Here is a 13,531-nt window from a genome sequence, read left to right on the forward strand (position 1 = left end):
AAGGGAGTGAGACAGGGTTGTAGCCTATCCCCGATGTTATTCAATCTGTATATTGAGCAAGCAGTAAAGGAAACAAAAGAAAAGTTTGGAGTATGTATCAAAATCCAAGGAGAAGAAATAAAAACTTCGAGGTTCGCTGATGACATTGTAATTCTGTCAGAGACAGAAAGGGACTTGGAAGAGCAGGTGAACGGAATGGGCAGTGTCTTGAAAGGAGGGTATAAGATGAACACCAACAAAAGCAAAACGAGGATAATGGAATGTAATTGAATTAAGTAGGGTGATGCTGAGGGAATTAGATTAGCAAATGAGACACTTAAAGTAGTAAAGGAGTTTTGCTATTTGGGGAGCAAAATAACTGATGAAGGTCGAAGTAGAGAGGATATAAAATGTAGACTGGCGATGGCAAGGAAACCGATCCTGAAGAAGAAAAATTTGTTAACATCGAGTATAGATTTAAATGTCAGGAAGTCATTTCTTAAAGTATTTGTGTGGAGTGTAGCCATGTATGGAAGTGAAACGTGTCCACCACAAAGCCACTACCCCTTTCTATACGGCGCGGCCCATTGGACTCACGTGGGGACCTCACATGCACTGGTGCTCAAGGCGGACTAGTCATCTTGTGTCTCAGTGTGTGACCAACCAATCGACTGATCCAACCACCAATAACTGTTGCCCAAGCAACTCGAGCAGACCGGTGGCCTAACACGCAGACTCAGATGCAGGAACACAGCCCCGACCGGGTGACCACTAGCTGAGTTGTGTTACTGACGGAGTGTCAAGACTCATTTTCTGGCTTTAAAGTTTGATCCAAAATGCAGCCATACTAGTACTCTGACGACAGACAGACACTGACTGCCCCTCACTGACCCGGCTGACCAACTCCAGACTCCTGAGACTGACAGACTGACCGACTGCTGAGCTCATAGCACCCCTTAAATGCACGTGAACAGGCAACCTTTCCCACCAGAGGGAGACACCAAAGCTGTGATTGCCACAGCGGCGCCACCGCCAGAAATGGAGGACGACTGCTTCACACTACGCGCTGCGGCGTGATATTCAAAGAAGCAAATTTTACCACAGCTCACAGGTGTTGTTGGAAGGAGGAGAGGCGAGGCTGGGGTACTGTTTAAGTAAGTGGCAGGCCTTACAATGGGGACAGGTGGGGGTGGGGGTTCTTGCAGTTTTTGGTGAGGTGGTCATTGTACAGGAGAGAGCATTGGAAGTGGTAGGATTGAGGAGGGGAACGGGACAGGTCAATGGGGTGGTAGTGATGAAAAGCAGGGCTCCCTGTGTGAGGAGGTGGTTGATGGAGGAGGCGGACCCAGTACAGATATGCCTATGGAAGTTAGTGCCAGAGAAGTTGTTAATAGAACAGGCTGAGCGGATTTCCAGGGCGAGATGGGTCTTTAGTTCCGCTAACACCTCCGCCTCGGTGATCACAGGACTACTGAGTTTTGTGATCACAGTGGTGAGGGTTGGCGGATGACGAGGGGGTTGGGGGTGCTGAGGAGAAGAGGATGTAAGAAATGGGGTGAGGGATGTATGGGGGCAAAGGTGATATGGGGAAGGTGCCAGAGGAGATCAGTATGGAAAGAGGAAGAGGAGGATTTGATGAGAACAGAGTCTCTGTGTGGGATAAGTTGAGTAATTGGGGCACTGGGGATGTATTTTCAGATTTCAAGGGTGGGGGTGTGGGCATCTACGGATTTCGGATCTCAGTTGGCAAGGATGAAGGTATGCAGGGTGGAGGCTCGGGAGGCAGGAGGAGGGGTGGCATCCACGAATGGATCAGAGGGAAGTGGGGTGGGCAGTGGTTTATTGGAGGAGGGGGTGGAGATGAGGTCACCACTTGGGTGCTTGGGAGGTTTTTTGCCGGGTGTGGGCTGGAAGATGAGGTGAGGGACTGGATGGATGGGGTGGTGGGAGGCAGGCCCCTCTTGTGAGGTGACAGCACTGGGAATGGAGGTGGGGCACTATGTGGTGGCGACTGTGGTGCTGCAGGTGGTGACTCAGGTAGGGGAAGCATGGGTAGTTGTAGCAGGGCAGGTGGGGGGAGGAAGTCGTTTCAGTTGGCGATAGAAGTTGGGAGGGGGGGGCAGGAGCAGGAGCAACATACTGATGGTGTTACAGGAATGAGGAGGAGATAGATGGGGAGGAGACTGAAGAGGGGAGCTGGAGTAGAAGGGTTTGGCCCACGAGGTTATAGTGAGTGCAGGCGAAGGGGAGGTGTAGATGATGATGGTAGTGGGGGTGTCCATGATTGAAGGCAGTGTCCACTGGCGACAGGAGTCGCCAAAGTGGGAAAAGAACTAAGACAGGGGCCAATGGTGGCGAGCACAGAGCGGCGGCAAGCGTCAGGTGGCAGGTGATGGTTAGCAGCGATGGTGAGCGGATGGACAGATGGCAGTGGCCAGCAGACAGATGGGAATGGCAGGGGCTCTTCCAAAGCGACGATTAGACCCTGACTGTAGCCCAAACAGCGTAATTCTACTCTTTGCAACTGAGGGGATCCAACCCTCGTATCCAGTAAGGGATGTTTTTTCATATGTGATATATTACAATACAGCATCATCGGTCTTTCGAGGTCTAACTGTGTTGGTGAGGCAGTAAATTTATCCACACGGCAGTGATGCTGCATCACTGCAATACACTTTGGAGATGTGATGGTGGGACTTACTGTACCACCCTCCAATGGTGACAGTACTACATCAGTCAGGCAGAAAAACATAGCCCGTCATTGGTGGGTAGGGTGGGAAAGCATTGGGTTTAGAATTGGGGCTTGTACCACCAAAGAATGTAGCTGCAGTTGGTGTGCCAGGTCTATCATTAACCAAGTTCAGTATCCGATTCCTCAAGGATGGTTAGAGGAACCAGATATCGATGCCAGCGGTGTATAAGTGTGGTCCGAACATGGCGTAGCCCATGAACAGCGTACCGCAGGGCATTCACTTTCTCATAGAGTCACTGTGCATTGTTGCATATGGTTGTCTTGAGGGGGACAATATCTGCTTCCTCATGGAGAGTCACAATTCTCTTGAGTGGTGGGGCATGCATGCTGCATCTGAGAACCTTGTTCTACAAGTGCTGCAACGACCGCACCCTGGTGACACTAACTGTGGCCTATACAGCGGAGCCATAGGTGTGGGCAGGCAGGATAACTGCTCAGTAGATGCGGAGTTTGATTTGCAAGTTAAGTTCCCTAATGCGAAAGAGGAGGTACAAAGCCCTGGTCAAATTTTGCCCCTTGTTGGTTACATACACCACATGTCAGCGGAATAGTAACTTGTGGTCGATCCAGACCCCTAGATAGGGACCAGTGCACCTGCCCGCCTGCAACCAAAAGATTGAAGTGGAGGACTGGGCGGCGTTTCATGTAATAGACAGCCATGGTTTTGGTGACATTAAGATCTACTCTGTTTGTCCAGCACCAGGTGATAGTGGCATCTATCTGTCACTGGAGGCGGGCGATGACGGCATCAATGATACGGCCAGTGGCATATGGTGCTATGTCGTGAGCATATTGTGTCAGGTGGCACTCACGGGTGACTGGCATATCATTCACATGGATATTAGAATGGGAGACAGCACTGATCCTTGTGGAGTGCCTACCGACAATTGGCGAATGCTGGAACGCATTCCCTGTTGAGCCACTAGGGAAGACCTACTGCAGAGGAAGTCATCTACAATCTTGACATAGATACCCGGTGTAGGGGTCTGCGTCAGCATCTTGTGCACTTGGTTGTCATGCCATTGAGCGAGGTGGCGCAGGGGTTAGCACACTGGACTCGCATTTGGGAGGATGACAGTTGATTACCACGTCCAGCCATCCTGATTCAGGTTTTCTGTGATTTCCCTAAATCGCTTCAGGCAAATACTGGGATGGTTCCTTTCACAGGGTAAGGCCAACTTCCTTCCCCATCCTTCCCTAATCCGACGAGACCGATGACCTCACTGTTTGGTCTCTTCCCCCAAATCAATGAAAATTGTCATGCCAGAACTTGTTGTAGGAGTTCTTCAAGTCGAGAAAAATGGCAGCTGTCGACTTGATGGTGTTCAAACCTTTGGTGACTTGTTCAGTGATTCGCAGAACCTGAAGTTCGGCAGAGAGGTGCAAAGTAAATTCGAACTGTTCAGGTCGGATTGTCCCAAACGCCACATGAGATTGGGAAAATCGATGGGGGATCACAGATTATGGACCTTCGCCCTGGTATTTAAGAGGCTGACAGGCCTTTTGTTAGTGGGGACCACAGGGTCCTTGAACCACTTGGGGATCGCAATCAGCTGGGCATGCTTCCACTGAGGGGGAGAAAAGCCAGACGTGAGACAACCATTTAAAATCTTGGTGAACAAGATGAGAGGTGTATGCGGAAGGCGGCAATGATGTTCATTGAAAATTCCGTCCAATACAGGGGCTCACCAGCCACATTTCCGTCGTAGGATCCGCTGCCATGGGCGTCAGGGGGCAGACAGAGGTGGACGGTTGCGGAAAGCGGCTACAGCTATCAGGACATTGTATTCGTCGTGTAGTTCGTCTGGGGAAAGGTCGGAGCAAGTGGGTTGTTTTTGAGGGGATCCAACCCTCGAATGTGTGGTAAATGTCTGCTGAGTAAAGCATTATAATTCTCGTAAATTGTATTTAGGTACTGCAACTGTCAATACTAAAAGTTGTTATAGGGGTCACAGCAAGTTGCCATTAGTTTTCTAAATGTTATCGACTACATAATGAAACAGGGACCAATCATGAGCTATATTTCATCCAGTCTCTTTACGGTGAAAAAAGTGAACATGAATCATGAAACACATGGAAGGATATGTCACAAGCAAAGTGACCATTGGCTGCCGCTAGCGTCTGCCACATCCAGGTGGGAACACAATTACTCCAGAAGATGCGTCACCACAAAAAACGGTTGCTGCTGTCGTTGCTGGGAACTGGCCTTAATACATACGACGCTAGTCTGTCATCTTTACCTATCGGACACGTTGAAGTCCCTAATTCACACATTCAGCTCTCTTTTTTTTACTTTTTAAACTAACATTAAAAACTTCACTCCCACGAACAAACACTGCAGTAACTGCAAGAGCAGCTACTGCGCTGCCATCTGTTGGTGGTGCCCAGAAAAAGTGCCGTGGCCGTTCCACTGTTCGATAATAGCCTATTGTGGCAGTCGAGTTTTTTCCGCAGTTCAACGTTTCAAGGGAGAATAGTTGAATTAAAGCTCGGTCCAATAGGTATATATTTTTAATTATTTGATTACCTTCGTATGAATCATCTTGCGCTTGAGCGATTTACGACAAGAATATAACACACTCGGTGATGCATTCTCTGACGAATGCTGTATACAATCAGTAGTGGTTGACCAATGTGGCCATCCCCCCACTCCTCACTCTCCCATCTCCCTCACTACTTGTCACCCCATCCCCGGCTCCCCCCTCCCGTGCATCATCTGATCCCTTCCCTCCACTCCCTCCCTCTGCTCCTTCCGTTTCCGCGGCCCCCACTAGGGTGGTCGCCCGCAGGGCCACGGCCCATGCTCAGCTCTCCCCTTCGCCTTCATCATCACCGTCGACTTCGCCATCGCCCTCACCATCTCCAGCGCCGACTCTAGCACCAGGACCTGCCACTCCCTGCCACATTCCAGTTGTTCCCATCCCCCACACCTCCTCTGCCACCGTCAAACGCCCCAGTGGCACCCCTGAATCCTGTACTCCTAAAAAGGCTCCGCCTCGTCCCCCTTCCCCAGCCCATGATGCCATGGATGTCTCCCCACCTGTCCCTGCCCCTCCCCCCTCCTCCTCCCCCTCCTCCTACCGCTACCTCCTCTCCCCTCCGGATCCCTCCCTTCTTGAGGCCTGGAACCTCACCCTCTTCATTTGCCAGCATTTTCCCAGTGCCCCTATCTCCCTCCTCACTCGTCACCGTGATTCGGTCCTCATCTCCTCCACCAGCCCTACCCTTCACACAGATCTCCTTTCCCACATCCCTGTCACCCACTTTGGCCCTAATGCCTCCCTCACCCCTGCCCCTTCCCCCCCTCCTTCCCGCCAACCCCAACCCCCGCATCGCCCGCCGACCCCTCACCACCATGATCACTCGGCTTAGTCCGACGATCACGGAGGAGGAGGTGTTGGCGGAGCTCAAGGCGCATCCCCATCTGGAGGTGCGTGCAGTTCGCCGTATACACCACTCCGCTGGCCCCACCCACGTTATGCGGGTCTTTACTGACCACGCCCCTCCCATAGACCGTCTCCTGAAGGAGGGTGCCCTTCTCTTTCACCAACGCTACCAAGTTGACCCTTCCCGTTCCCCTCCTCAATCCCTCCGCTGCCAGAGATGCTTACGGTATAATGCACACACGACATCTGAGTGCCGAGAGGCCCCAACCTGCCCGCACTGTAAGCAAGCGCACTTCTTACGCCAGCGCCCCAATCTCAAGTCCCCCCTCCTGTAATACCTGTAACCTCCCTCATCTTACTTACTCCCAGAAATGTAAGGCCCGAGCCCGTCCTGCCACAGGTCACCACTGCCAGATCCCAGTTCGGCTCTAACCTCTCCTTCCCGACCCCACCAAACACCTGATCCTTAGTCTCTTCTTCCCCGGCATTACTGTCACCTGCACCACCATCTATGTCCGCCCTAACGCCCCTATTCCCTTCGACTTCCTCTCCCACATTAACCGTACCTTCGCCACCTACGTGATCGCCGCCGACCTTTACATCCATAGTCGTTCCACCGCCCAGTTACGGCAGTGGCATCAGTTCCTCTCCTCCCTTCAAGGCGACCTCATCCCCATTCCCCAGCACACCCGTCCCAAATCCAACTCCACTCCCGATGTTATCCTTTCCTCCCCTAACCTCCTTGGCCGCATAATGGTGGATGTCCTGGAGCTTGTTGGTAGCGACCATCTCCCTGTCCTACTCACAGTTTCAGACGGTGGTCGCCCCCGCCCCGACCCTCGTACTGACCCTCCCCCAAAGTACGTCCATGACTATTCTCATGCCAACTGGAATGCCTACCGGGGTACCCTCTCCACCCAGGTCGATAGCCACCCCTTCACCTACCACCACCCTGACGATGTTACCCATGCCGCCTCCTTTCTCCAGCACACTTTGTCTGAGGCCATGGAGGCCCACGTCCCTACTGTCGCCATCCATCCCCACCATCCTACCTTACCCCCACAGGCCGTCCTCCTCCTCGGTGAATCCCACCACCTCTACCGTGCCTTCCTCCACACGCGTGACCCGGACACACTATGACACCACCGGCAACTCCAGTGACACGTTCGAAATTTGTCGCAGCTAAGAAACGCCGGGACTGGCGACAGACATGCACACGTTTAAATGCTACCCTACCTATCAACTCGTCCAAGTTCTGGTCTGCCATCCATCGCCTTATCAGAACTAAACCCTCCCCCTACTATCCTCTTCTCCATGCTGATCACCCCTCCCGTGACACCCTTAGTAAGGCCAATCACTTTGCCTCCTACCTCTCTGATATATTTTCCATCCCTGATGATCCCCAGTTCAATTACACGCGATCGAACGGACACCTCTGTCCCTTCCCTTGCACCTGGTTTCCAGTACTTAACAACATTGCACACACGGGACTCAATGCCCCTATCACTACACAGGATCTCATAGCCACACTCCGCAGTCCTGTCCACCGGCTACTACCCTGACCTGTGAAAAATTTCCCATATCCTGATGTTCCTTAAACCTGGTAAACCGCCATCCGCCGTCTCCTCCTACCGTCCCATCAGTCTTACCTCAGTCTTCAGCAAGGTCCTAGAATCCATCCTAACCCGGCGCATCCACCAGCATGTCAGGCAGCACCGCCTCCTTCCCGTTACCCAATGTGGCTCTCAGCCGTCCTTCTCTTCCAATGACCTTCTCCTTCACCTCACTCATCTTCTTTCCGAACAGCTTAATTCCCGTCGCTCCGCAATCTTCCTCTCCCTGGACCTCGAATTTGCCAATGACCGCATATGGCATTCCGGTCTCCTCCTCAAGCTCCAAACCTACGCCCTTCCCATTAACTACGTCTGTCTGCTCGGCTCCTTTCTCTCCCTCCGTCCTTCCTATGTCACAATCCATAACACAGATTCCTACACCTTTTTTCCCTCTGCCGGTGTGCCGCAAGGCTCCGTCCTTTCCCCCCTTCTGTACCTTTTGAATAAGGCGGACATGCCGCCGCTGTCACTCCCCATCCACCTTCTCCACTTTGCCGATGACACCGGCTTCCTTGCCCTTGCCCCAACCCTGCAGCGCTCCCAATACCTTCTCCAATCCCATCTTGGCCGGTTCACCACTTGGTGCAACCAGTGGTTGCTCAAGGTCAATCCCTCCAAAACCCAGGCGATCATTGTAGGCAAAACCACCCCTTCCTTACGCCTCCTCAAATTCTATCTAACCGTCTATGGCCGTCCTATGGCCCTCACCCCCACCCTTAAGTACCTTGGCGTCATCCTCGACCGTCGCCTCTCCTGGACCCCCCATGTCTGGACAATCAAATCCACGGCACGCTCCCGACTCTGTCTCCTCAAGCTCCTTTCTGGCCATACATGGGGTCTGGACCCCTCCACCATACTCCACACTTATAAATCCCACATCTACCCTATCCTTTGTTACGCCCATCCGGCCTGGATCTCCGCCCCCATTACCTTTTATAAATCCCTTCAGATCCTTGATCGCCATGCTCTCCACCTCGCCTATCGCATCCGTCTCCCCTCCCCCACGCGGATCCTGTACGACCTCATTCCGGTCCCCCGCCTCCTCCTTTTCCCTGAGAGGATACAGATCCTGTACACCTCCCATAAACTCGATCATCGTCACCCGCTTGTCTCACCCATCCTTTCCCACCCCTGCCCGCTGCTGCGCCTGTATTCCCAGTGTTCGTTGCCACCCCCCCCCCCCCCGTTTTAATTCCCTTTGTACTTCGGTGTCTCCTGTCAACCTTGAGGAGTGCCTGCAATGATGGACACCCAAACTACCACCATCATCTACACCTCCTCTTCACCTGCCCCCACTGTGACATCATGGAGTGCTTCCTCTGGGATTAACCCGCCTCATCCACCTCCCCTACACACAGTCTCCTCCCCATCTATCTCCTCCTCATGACTGTATCCCCACCTGTATGTCACTCTTGCTCCTACCCCTGCTCCTGCACCTGCTGCTGCTCCTGCCCATGCCCCTGCTCAGACCCCACCTTCTGCTCATGTCGCAGACCAAGACGACTTTCCCCCTCTCCCCCCTGCAACTACTTTTGCTTCCCCTGCTCGAGTCACCGCCCGCCACGCCACAGTCGGAGCCACAGAGCGCCCTACCCTCTCATCCGGTGCTACTGCCTCACAGGAGTGCCCTGCCTCCCACCACCTCCCCATCCAACCAGTCGCTCATCCCTCCTCCCAGGCAACACCCGTAAAAAAATCTTCCAAGCGGCCCAGTGGCGACATCTCCTCTACCCCCTCATTCAAAGAGCCACTGCCCACCCCACCTGACGCTGACCCCCGCTATGGATACCACCCCACCTCCCTCCTTCAGCCCCCTCCCTGTATACCTTCGTCCTAGCCACCCCTGATCCGAAATGCTTGTATGCCCCCACCCTCACCCTTGAAATCCGGAAGTACATCCCCAGTGCACCCATCACCCAACTTATCCCTCGAAGAGACTCTGTTCTCATCAAGTCTCCCTCTCCATCTTTCCAAACTGATCTCCTCCGGCGCATTCCCCGCATCAACTTTGGGCCCCATGCATCCCTCACCCCATTCCTTACATCCTCCTCTCCTCGTCAGCCCCAACCGCCTCATTGTCTACCGACCCTCACCGTCGTCATCACAAAACTCAGCCCTGTGGTCACGGAGGCTGAGGTGTTGGCGGAACTGAACGCCCACCCCACCCTGGAAGTCCGCTCTGCCTGCCATATTTACAACTCCTCTTGCCCTACTTTCCTCATGCGTATATTTACAGAGTCCGCCTCCTCTGCCGACCACCTCCTCAAGCAGGGTGCCCTGATTTTCAACTGCCACCACCCTGTTGACCTGCCCCATTCCCCTCCTCAATCCTACTGCTGCGAGCACTGTCTTCTGTACAAAGACCACCTCACCCAAAACTGCAAGAACCCACCCACCTGCCCCCATTGTAAAACCTCCTACTTCCTTAAACAATGTCCCAACCTCGCCTCCCCCCCCCTTCCTGCAACACTTGAAATGAACCTCACCCCACCTATTCCTCCAAATGCAAAGCCAAGCCCCCTCCCACCAATCCTGAACTCAGTGTCTCAGTTCGCCCCATCGACCCTCCCACCCACCCTAACAATTCCCTCTGCCCTCCCCCTACAGCAGAAGACATCATTCAGTTCCTCACCATCGTCCTGCAGAATATCCATCCCTTCCAGCGCCCCCACACACTCCAGCAGATTTCCCTTGCTGCCCCCTCTATTTACCACTTAAACACCTAAGCCACCTACTCCCACAACCAGGCCCACTTTACCTTCACCCGCCTCGACACCCTCGTTTAATCCCCTCTCTCCCCTTCCCGCACCCTTCCCACCTCCAACCTCCTGGCGCGTCAACAGTATCAGCTCCTCTACCTCAACATTCACTCCCTCCCTGCAAACAAATACCTCTTCATGCATACCCTCTCCCACATTGACTCTTTCATCGTTAATGAAACCTTCCTCCAACCCCACCAAGTTGTTTGCACCTCCCCCTATCTCCTTCACCGCACTGAAAATCCCCTTCCCCTAGCCTGAGGTGCGGTCGCTATACGTCACCTCAGGCATCTCCCTGTCCAGCCCTTACCCAATGTGGCTTCCGGCCTTCCTTCTCCGCCGACGACCAGCTCCTTAACCTTACCAATCTTCTCTCCGCCTAACTGAACTCCCATCGCTCCGCTATCTTTGTTTCCCTTCATCTCCAGAACGCCTATGACTGGCATCCCGGGCTCGTCTTCAAACTTCAGACCTATGCTCTCCCCATCAACTTCGTCCGTCTCGTTGCATCCTTCCTCTTCCATCATCACTCCTATGTGACTATCCTCGATTCCAACTCCCACACTTTCTATCCTTCTGCTGTCGTGTCCCAAGGTTCTGTCTTTTCCCCTCTCCTCTATCTCCTGTACACTGCTCATATGCCAAAATCTCCCCCACCTGTTCATCGTCTCCAGTTTGCTGATGACACCGCCTTCCTAGCCCTTTATCCTACCCTTCAACGGTCCCAACGTACCCTCCAAACCAACCTTGACCAATTCACTGCTTGGTGCAACCAGTGGTTCTTCCGTATCAATCCCTCCAAGACCCAGGCGCACCACCCGCTCCTTCCGCCTCCATGATTTCTACCTTACAATTTATGGCCGTCCTATCCACCTCACACCTACCCTCTAATACTTTGGCCTCACACTCGACCGCCACCTCACCTGGACTTCCCATCTCCTTACCATCTAAAACAAAGATCACAACCACCTCCACCTCCTGAAACTCTTGTCCGCCCGGATGTGGGGTCTGCATCCTTCCACCATCCTTCACACCTACAAATCCTTGATCCGCCCCATCCACTGTAATGCCAGCGTAGCTTGGATTTCCGCCCCTCCCCAGTTCTATGAAGCCCTCCAAATCCTCGAAAGCCATTCACTCCGCCTCGCGTTCCGCATCCGTCTTCCATCCCCTACGTGCATCCCCTACGACCTCATCCTCTTCCTCCACCTTCTCCTTTTCCTTGAACACATCCACACACTATATATTGTCTGTCGCCTTGATCCCCCTCACCCCCTGGTGTCGCCGTTCCTGTGCACCCCCAACCAGTTTCCGCACCTTTACTGTTGTGTCCCATCCTCTCTTCATCTCCACACCCTCTATCTCCTTTCCCCAACACAACTTCCACCGTCTACCCCTCCCGGATGGTCTTCTCCCTGACATCTACCCTTCCTACCAACTCTAACCCCATCTTCCTGCCTCCTCCTCAGGGAGGAGGCGAGGGACTCCTCCCCCTCTCTCCTCCTGTGTGGCTTCCCCCTCCTGCTCCCCCTCCCTCTCTTGTGTCCTCTTTCAGTGTATCTGCACTCCCTCCTGCCCTGTCTTCCCTCTTCATCTCCCAACCCACATGTCTCCTGCCTCTCCGTGTACCCGCTGATGCCCCTACTCTCTTCATCTCGCCTTCCCCTGCTGCCCTTTGCCCTCCCCTCCTTTTCCACCCTCTCTGCCCTTACCTCGGCAGGTCTCATATGGCAGTTTTATTCTTCATTGTGTGAGCTACAAGTGGGTTTTAAGCGTGTTGTTCTGGAGTGTTTTTAATACTGTGGCCAACTTTTAACCTGTGCATGTCCATTCAGTGTCTTCTCTGTGTTTTAAGAATAGCCAGCAGTGTTTACCTTTCTGGTGACTTTTTTAACTATCCCCCATGAACGTCTCCATGTCAGTCTATTTTTACCTCCATTTTCTCCCTTTACTCCGTTTTATGTTCCCCTTTTTTATCGCCTTATGTATGTAACATTTTATTCTTATTTTAGTTGCCATGTCACTTGGCTGAAGAGTGGCGGATTGTGCCGCTACAGCCCTCCCCTGCCCATACGGGGCAGGGGAATGAAATCACAATAAAGAAAAAAAAATAGTTTTGCACCATCCATAACACGGATTCCTACACATTCTACCCCTCCGCCAGTGTTTCCCAAAGTTCCATCCTCTCCCCTCTTCTCTACATTCTGTACACGCCGGACATGCCGCCGCCTACACCCCCTGTCCACCTTCTTCAGTACGCTGATGAGACCGCCTTCCTCGCCCTCCCCCCCCCCCCCAGCCAGCAACGCTCCCAACACCTTCTCCAATCCCATCTTGACTGGTTCATCACTTGGTGTAACCAGTGGTTGCTCAAGGCCAATCCTTCTAAAACCCAGGTGATTATTGTAGGCAAAAGCACCCCTTCCTTCCATCTCCTTGATTTCTGCCTCACCATTTGTGGCCGTCCTATTGCCTTCACCCCATCCTTGACTGTTGCCTCTCCTGGACCCCCCGTCTCTGGACAATCCAAGCCAAGGCACGCTCCTGACTCCGTCTCCTCAAGCTCATTTCTGGCTGCACATGAGGTCTGGATCCCTACACCAACCTCCATACCTATAAATCCCTCATCCTCCCTATCCTCTGCTACACCCACTCTGCCTGGAGCTCCGCCCCTCCTACCTTTTACAAATACCTTCAAATCCAAGAACACCATGCTCTCGGCCCCGCCTATCGCATCCGTCTCCCCTCCCCCATGTGGATCCTGTATGACCTTATTCCGTTCCCACACCTCCTCCTTTTCCTCGAACGGATACAGATCCTCTACACCTCCCATAAACTCGATCATCGTCACCCACTTGTCTCACCCATTCTCTCCCACCCCTGCCCGCTGCTGCGCCTGTATTCCCATGTCCCACCTCCTCTCCATCTCTCCACTCTCCATACCCTCTCCCAAGGTGGCTTCCGCCAGCTCCCCCTCCCTGATGATGCCCTCATCCCCTACATCTACCCCTCCTATCAACTTTGATCCTCCTCTTCCACTTC

This window comes from Schistocerca nitens, chromosome 11 (assembly GCF_023898315.1).
Source record: "Schistocerca nitens isolate TAMUIC-IGC-003100 chromosome 11, iqSchNite1.1, whole genome shotgun sequence".
In the NCBI taxonomy this organism is placed as follows: Eukaryota; Metazoa; Arthropoda; class Insecta; order Orthoptera; family Acrididae; genus Schistocerca; species Schistocerca nitens.